Below are 8,573 nucleotides of genomic sequence, written 5' to 3'. Positions count from 1 at the left end.
GTTATATATAGTATATGTTAGTGTATTCATTATTTGTATTACAAAAGTGTTAACGAATTATATTTATATTATTTAGATAGTAAATATAAAAGTAATTCGAAAGTTTGACCAATGTTGACGTAATAACCGACCAACTTTGGTCGGTTATTTTGCAGAAAATAATATTTACCGACCAAAGTTGGTCGGTAAATGCTTCCCCTACATTAACCGACCAACGTTGGTCGGTAATTTTAAATATAAATTTTTAAATATTATAAAATATTTTAAATAATAAAATAATTATTAAAATTTAAAAAATTGGATCCAGATTACCGACAAACGTTGGTCGGTAATCCAAAATTTCCTTGTCTAACCAGCTGGGTCAATTCGTTGACCAATTTACCAACCAACGTTGGTCGGTATTTAGTTTAAAAAAAATGTAATTTTTTTTCCAGTTTCCCTCCAAGCTAGACGGTTTTTGGTCGCTTTTTTTTGAACGACCAACGTTGGTCGAAAATATTTGGTCGGTTTTTAGCAGATTTTTAGTAGTGTATACGCGCTGAATTTTTACATCGGATAAAAGTTTTTGTGTTAAAATGAAACATAAGAAATAGAGTTGGAGGGCCAAAAATGGAACAAAGTTGAGATAGAGTTCCAAAATGAAAAATGAAGCCAAGTTCAATGGGTTGTCTATGTATTTGGCCTAAATGTTAAGAAAGATGTCTCGCTGCAATATAAAAACTAGAGTTCCCAACATAACTATGCAACACAAGTCTTAGTTCTATCCTTCTCTTCTCCGACTATAGTTGCAAAATCAATGTAAGAAACTTTGGGAATTTAGGGCAATGGCCTCTTCTTGCAGCTGCCTTGGCAATTTGCTTTGTAGCCAGCACTGTTGTTGCTGATTACTCTTATGAGTATGCTTCTCCCTCACCTTCTTATAACTCTAAGAAGTATTACAAATCACCATCTTCACCCAAGGATCATGTATCGACTCCTTACTATAAGTCATCTGCTCCTTCAAAGTACTACAAATCACCTACTCTTTCAAAATACTACTATAAGTCATCTGCTCCTTCAAAGCATTACTACAAGTTACCGGCTTTCGCGAAATACTACAAGTCGCCGGCTCCCGTGAAATATTACAAGTCGCCATCTCTTTCAAAGAACTACTACAAGTCACCAGTTCCTGTAAAATACATTACAAGTCGCCATCAATTGCAAAGTACTACAAATCGCCATCACCTGCAAAATACTACAAGTCACCATCTCCAGCAAAATATTACAAATCGCCTGCTCCCTCTAAATACTATAAGTCACTATCTCCTTCAAAGAACTACTACAAGTCGCCAGTCCCTGTAAAACACTATTACAAGTCTCCTTCACCTGCAAAGTACTATAAATCACCATCACCTGCAAAGTACTACAAGTCACCATCTCCGGCAAAATATTACAAATCGTCTGCTCCCTCTAAATACTATAAGTCACCACCACCACCAAAATATTACAAATCTCCGGTTTACTACAAGTCTCCACTACCACCAAAATATTACAAGTCCCCTATTTACTACAAGTCTCCACCACCACCAACTTATTATGAGAAATCCCCTTCATATTATAAGTCACCTCCACCTCCTCCAAAATACTATGAGCAGTCACCTTATTACAAGTCACCTCCACCCCCACCAAAATACTATGAGCAATCACCATCTTCTTACAATGCTACACCTTCCTATAAATCTCCTCCACCTCCACCAAAATACTATGAGCAATCATCTATAACTCACAACTTGCCATCTCTACCAAAAACCTATGAAAAATCACCATCTTATTACTCACCTCCACCACCAACAAACTATTACAAGCAAACTCCCACCTATGCCTCACCTCCACCGTCTGAGAAGTACGAGCAATCCGCCACCTATGCTTCACCTCCACCCCCATCAGCATCTCCTCCACCAACCTATTACTGAAATTAACTATTCAGTCATTTTTCGCCATTTTTATGACTTTTAATTGCTTTTTGTCCTCTTATTTTAGCAACTCCATTTCCTCTGCCAAAATTTGATGTATGCTTCACGAATGATCGGGTTTACTTATTATGTGTTCAATGTTCTTTTGTTTTAATAATTTGTATTATTTATTGTTTGATTTAAGTAGGATCCCCGAGATCTCCATCAATTGTTCTCATTATATCAAGATTCTATATATTCTACTTTTCTTAATACTGTCATCTTCTTTGTCTAATACTGTGTGCTTTAATCGACTGAATTCTTTCGTCGGTCCATAAGTATTTCTCCTGAACATTTATTCTAACTTAGTTAAAATGAAGCAGATGGTCTCTTAAGAACTTTTTCTCGAGAATGGTTTATAACCTATCTATTCTAAAATAATTAAGAAATATTGATCTCTTTTCACGGTTTCCAAAAGATTTTGAAAAATTGAAAAGCAGAAAAATGGCGCAGTTCGACCTAGTTTTAAGGTTTGACGTAGTGTAATGGGGTGGGTTGGTCCAGAACACCCTCCACTTCCAACTAAAAGATTACAGCCCAAGAGTAAGGTGGAGAGTTCTTGGAGGGAGGGAGCCGAGAGTCTATCGGAAACAACCTCTCTACCCCAGGGTAAGGGTAAGGGTAAGGTATGCATATACTAGGGGTGGTATCCGGGCCCTAAATAGACCAAGTGGGCCGGTCCAAACGGTCTCAATCCGGTCCCTACCTAAACGGGCCAAGCGGTCCCGGACTAAACGGTCCTTTTCTAGGAACCGTCCGGGAACCGGACCCACGAACTCATGGTCCCGGACTAAATGAGCTAAGTGGGCCCGGGCTAAACAGGCTAAGTGGGTCTAACGGCTAAAATATTAATTTAAAAAAAGAAAAAATAAGAATTGAAATTAGAGACAAAAAGATGTAAAAAAATATCTAAGGCAATGCCTTGTAATTATTTTTATAGAATTGTGACTTAAACTTTTTAATTCAAAATTTAAAGACAAAAATATTATAAAGAGATATTCAAAGCAATGTCTTGTAATTTTATTATAGCATTAAAAAAAATATGGCAATATCTTTTTTAATATTCTCCCCCATAAAATGAGCACAACAAGGTACTAATACCACCATTGAGAAGAAAAAGAAACTAATCAAGATGTGCCAAAATACAAGTTACATAATACATACTAATTTTTGTTCATACAAGTTACATGGTATCTCTTATAAACTTCATAAATCATTCAAGGTTCAGAGGAATTTCCGTTGGCGGTGGCGGAAAAGTAGCCTGGTCATCGCCGTTTCCATTGTCGGGCGAAGCAGCATCCTCCGCAAGTTCAGCTAGCAGTTCTTCGTAAGTTTCGTCTTCCTCTGGTTGTGATTCAGCAAGTCCAAAATTTCTTCTTTCCGAACGGATCCAATCTCTGAAAAGTACTGATTTTTCCAAGCTCTCTCTCATAGAATCTCTATAATCACCAAGTTAAATTCTTGCTTGACTGAAAGCGCTCTCCGATACCACTGTTGAAGCTTGAATAGTTAAAATGTCTCGGGCCATCCTTGAAAGAACCGAAAAGTATTTTTCTTTGTCCTTCCTCCATTGAAAAAAATTAATGGAGCCAACGGGATTTACTTCCTCAATTCCCTGCGACAAATAAACTTCAAGCTCATTTAGTTGTGAAAAATCACTACTACTAGAACCTTGACAACCCCTAAAACCCGCCCAAGCACTAAGTGCTCTTACTCCCCCAGTTCTTTTAGATGATTGAGAATCTGAAGATGAAGGAGTTGGAGCATTTGGTCTAGCATGATTTAATGCAACTTCATAAGCATTATAAATAGTTTGAGCATTTATTTTAATTGAGGCTATTGCTTCCGGAAGTTGAGACAACTCATCATCTTCAAGTGCTAAACCATTATAAATAGTTTCGTACCAAAATTGAGGACCTCCTAATTTCATACAAGGATTTAACAAGGCAGCAACACCATAAATAGGGGGAATAGGGAAAACATATTTTTAAAATTCTTTTCTCATAGAATCAATAGGAAGTTGATAAATTTTTCCACCATTTAAAAAATTAGCAAACAAATTTATAAGTTCTGCAATATAAACTAAACAGTTAGAAATGGTAGGATAATATTGTCCAGAAAATTTATTTGTAGCAATATGAAATTTTTCTAAAAAATCAACAAGTATTTTAACATTAGCCCAATCCCAATTCATAAGGTGCTCATCATCATCACTTACATGTGCATTAAACGTTGAGTTTATGGGGTTTCTATATTTATATGCAACAACCAAACTTTCATACATGTAATTCCATCTAGTTGGACAAGGTTTAAGAACCTTTCTTTCTCTTAGGCCAAATTCATCGTATCTTTTAAAATATTCTCTAACTCTACTTCTACGGTTTGAATAAAAAAGTCAGTTAAGAGCCATTTTAACCTTTTCAATTTCAATATTTAAAATTCTCATACCATCACCCACAATTAAATGGTAAATATGACAAATACATCTAACATGAAAAATATTACTAAATGCAGGATTTAGCGTAGTGGTAAGCAAGGCTATAAAATTTGTATTACTAGTAGCATTATCCATTGAAACTGACATTATTTTATCACTAATGCAAAAATATCTATAAATATCCGTAATTGTGCTAGCAATAAACTGCCCCGTGTGACGTGAATTAATTATTCTATAAGCAATTATGCACTTTAGCATAATGAAATCCTCATCAATCCAATGACCAGTAACAGTAAGATAATCACAGTCATTGCCACTTCTACCAATATCAGTTGTAATAGCAATACGATAATTTATATGAGTAAATAAATAGCGCAAATATTGTTCATATTCATGCTTATATTTATAAATATCGATCTTTACGGTTGTATGACGAAAACCTTTATAAGTAAGATTAAAATTGTTTCTAATATAATGCACAAAGTTAGGGTCAAAAGGAAAACTATAGGGTAAGCAGATAACAATTACCATTTTTGTCAATTCTTCCCGTTCTTTTTTTGGATCATAATATAAAATACCACCGGTAACAGTGTTAATTCCCAGTTGAAATTGATTTGAAAATTGATTATCGTTGAAGATTTCAATTCACCAACTTCACAATTGTTTCATAAATTGTAACAATAAAGTAAGCAATAATATCAAATATAGAAGAAATTTAGAGAAAGATTGTGATAGATTGATATTGATTTTGTAAGAAAAATAAAAGAAAGGGAGTGGGTAATTTATAGTTGAAAATAGGGAAAAAGTATAATTATAAAAAGTTTGGGGTTAAAACAAAGTTGGGGGAGGGGGGGGGGGAGGGGGAGGGGGGGATTAAATGACTATTTTATAAATAGCCAACGGCTATTTTTGACAGCCCAACAGTTGTTTTTAAAATTTTTCAAATATTATTTTAAAAAAAATATTACCGTTGGGACCGTTTGGCCCGCCAAGGGACCGGTCCCGGTCCCAAAGCATAGAATCGGCCCATGCCCACTAATACCGGTCCTGGCCCGTTTGGCCCGCGGTCCCCGGGCCTATCCCGATCCTAGACTGACCCACTTGCCATTCTTAGTGTACACACTACCCTCCCCATACCCCACTAGTGGAATTATACTGGATTGTTATTGTTGTATTGTATTGGGGCCCAAGGCGAAGTGTAAGTCCCATGAATCTTTAAATTTTTGCTAATTTATAAGTCTACAAATAGTAGAAAAAATAAAAAAATGTTAAAAATACGTTAAGATCATAAAACTCTAAAATAAAATAAATTGTCAAAAAATTAGCATAAATATAGAAACTCTAGCATAACTATGAAAAATAAAATAACTTTATGTAATACATCAATTACAACATCAACAATCAAACATCGAAAGAGAAAAAACATCTCGGAAACAAAATGTGATCTGTAACTCATGTGAAGTAAATGAATCACGAAACACTTTCTTACTGTTATTTGAAGTTCTCTCTCTGAATAATAAGTGGGTGTGGATAAGTTTACGCGCTCTTATTTTCTCCCATCAGCACATGTGCTGTATAACTCTGCTCACTAATACTTTAACAGAAAATAAGAGATCATCTAATGTTCTAAAGACTACGCTTGCGATGTTCTCACTTCTGATTTATGATTGATATAGATGGCTTTTGTAGAATTAAGGGTTAGTTAAGGATTTTTGTTGATTTACATAGCTAATTACACTCGATTGAACAAAATCATTTGGACGAGCCTCGTGCGTTTGGCGTTGGATGCATTTTAAGGGTATATACGAGCGCTTGAAGCACAGTTTTTACGAGACAAGAGTCCCCCCACATATGGATCAAACCGTTTACGAGCTCCTCGTCCTATCACAGGTTGTACGGATTCTCATACCGATAGATTGAAGGGTCGTTAGGTTATCGGGATAAAGATATTAATCTCCGTTTAAAATTTGGGATTAGAGTTATCCCATATTTGATTGTGGGTATTAACTAATACAATTTAAATCAAAATAATGGTATTCACTATCCCATATCAGAGGCAGGATAGATAATACCATGGGATATCACAGAATTATAATTCCACGGGATATTTCATAAATGAACCAAACGACCCCTTAAGGTATAATTTGTTGTGTTTATTCGCTGGTTTCCCTAATTGTTTTTGAACTTCATATTCAATATACCGTAATTATCTGTACAAGTCAACTTAATTATTCGCTAATGGGATGCAAGTCGTGGTATCCTTAATGTTTTCTCCATTTTTAATATTTGGACTTTTCTATATCATCTTGGTTGCTAACCATGAAACCATTACATAACTGCTATATAAAAACCAGAGTTCCCTACTCAACTATGCAAGACAAGTCTTGGAGAAAATGCCTGCCACTAATTATAGAAAAGATCGAGCCTATATTTTGACTTAGCTATAATCTTAGTGGGCGCCAATAACACATACCTAAAATTATAATATTATGTTCCTATATAAAAGCCAGAACTCCCTACTCAATATGCAAGTCAAGTTTAAGTTCTTTTCATTCTTTCTCCAAGTATTGTTGGCTGCAAAAGCAAAACGACAAGCATAGGGAAGCTGGGGCAATGGCCTTTACTTGTAACTGCTTTGGCAATTTGCTTTATAGCCAGCGCTGTTGTTGCTGATTACTCTTATGGGTATGCTTCTCCCTTGCCTTCTTACAACTCTAAGAAGTATTACAAATCATCATCACCGCCCAAGTACCTAGTACCTACTCCTTACTATAAGTCACCTACTATTGCAAAACATTATTACAAGTCACCAGCTCCCGCAAAATACTACAAATCTCCAGCTCCAGTAAAATACTACAAGGCACCAGCTCCTGCAAAATACTACAAGTCGCCAGCTCCCGTAAAATACTACAAGTCGCCAGCTCCCGCAAAATACTATAAGTCACCAGCTCCTTCAAAGAACTACTACAAGTCGCCAGCTCCTTCAAAGAACTACTACAAGTCGCCAACTCCTTCAAAGAACTACTACAAGTCACCATCACCCGCAAAATACTACAAAGCGCCAGCTCCCGCAAAATACTATAAGGCGCCAGCTCTCGCAAAATATTACAAATCACCAGCTCCCACAAAATATTACAAGGCACCAGCTCCCGCAAAATACTACAAATCGCCAGCTCCCGCAAAATACTACAAGTCGCCAGCTCCCGTAAAATACTACAACTCGCCAGCTCATTCAAAGAACTACTACAAGTCGCCAGCTCCTTCAAAGAACTACTACAAGTCACCAGCTCCTTCAAAAAACTACTACAAGTCACCATCGCCTGCAAAGTACTACAAGTCACCATCCCCGGCAAAATATTACAAATCGCCTACTCCCTCTAAATACTATAAGTCACCGCCACCACCAAAATATTACAAGTCCCCAGTTTACTACAAGTCTCCACCACCACCAACTTATTATGAGAAATCACCTTCGTATTACAAGTCACCTCCATCTCCTCCAAAATACTATGAGCAGTTACCTTATTACAAGTCACCTCCATCCCCACCAAAATACTATGAGCAATCACCATCTTCTTACAAATCTCCACCTCCACCATACTACAAAGAATCTACACCTTCCTATAAATCACCTCCACCTCCACCAAAATACTACGAGCAATCGCCTATAACTTACAACTTGCCATCTCTACCAAAAACCTATGAAAAATCACCATCTTATTACTCACCTCCACCACCTGCAAACTATTACAAGCAAACTCCTAGCTATGCCTCACCTCCACCACCTAAGAATTACGAGGATTCCGCTACCTATGCTTCACCTCCACCACCTGAGAAGTACGAGCAATCTGCCACCTATGCTTCACCTCCACCCCCATCAGTATCTCCTCCGCCAACCTACTACTAATTTTAACAATTCAATCATTTTCGCCATTTCCATGACTTTTTATTCCGTTTTGTCTTATTTTTAGCAACTCCATTTCCTCAGCCAAAATTTGATGTATGCTTCCCGCAATGATCGGGTTTGCTTATTATGTGTTCAATGTTCTTTTGTTTTAATAATTTGTATTATTTATTGTTTGATTTAAGTAAGATCCTTGAGATCTCCATCAATTCTGCTCATTATATCGAGATTCTTTGCATTC

At 36.5% G+C, this 8,573-nt stretch overlaps 2 pseudogenes; both read left to right on the top strand.

Moving 5' to 3' along the window:
• The window catches only part of LOC107826503 (uncharacterized), a 25,733-nt pseudogene extending 23,781 nt beyond the window's left edge, over positions 1–1,952 (top strand).
• A 5,001-nt stretch (positions 1,953–6,953) lies between these two features.
• Positions 6,954–8,541, top strand: LOC107806841 (uncharacterized; annotated as a pseudogene).
• The last annotated feature ends 32 nt before the right edge of the window (positions 8,542–8,573 follow it).

The sequence above is a fragment of the Nicotiana tabacum genome, chromosome 9 (genome assembly GCF_000715075.1).
Source record: "Nicotiana tabacum cultivar K326 chromosome 9, ASM71507v2, whole genome shotgun sequence".
In the NCBI taxonomy this organism is placed as follows: Eukaryota; Viridiplantae; Streptophyta; class Magnoliopsida; order Solanales; family Solanaceae; genus Nicotiana; species Nicotiana tabacum.
The sequence above is the reverse complement of the archived record's forward strand: the minus strand, read 5'-3'. Positions and strand labels throughout refer to the sequence as shown.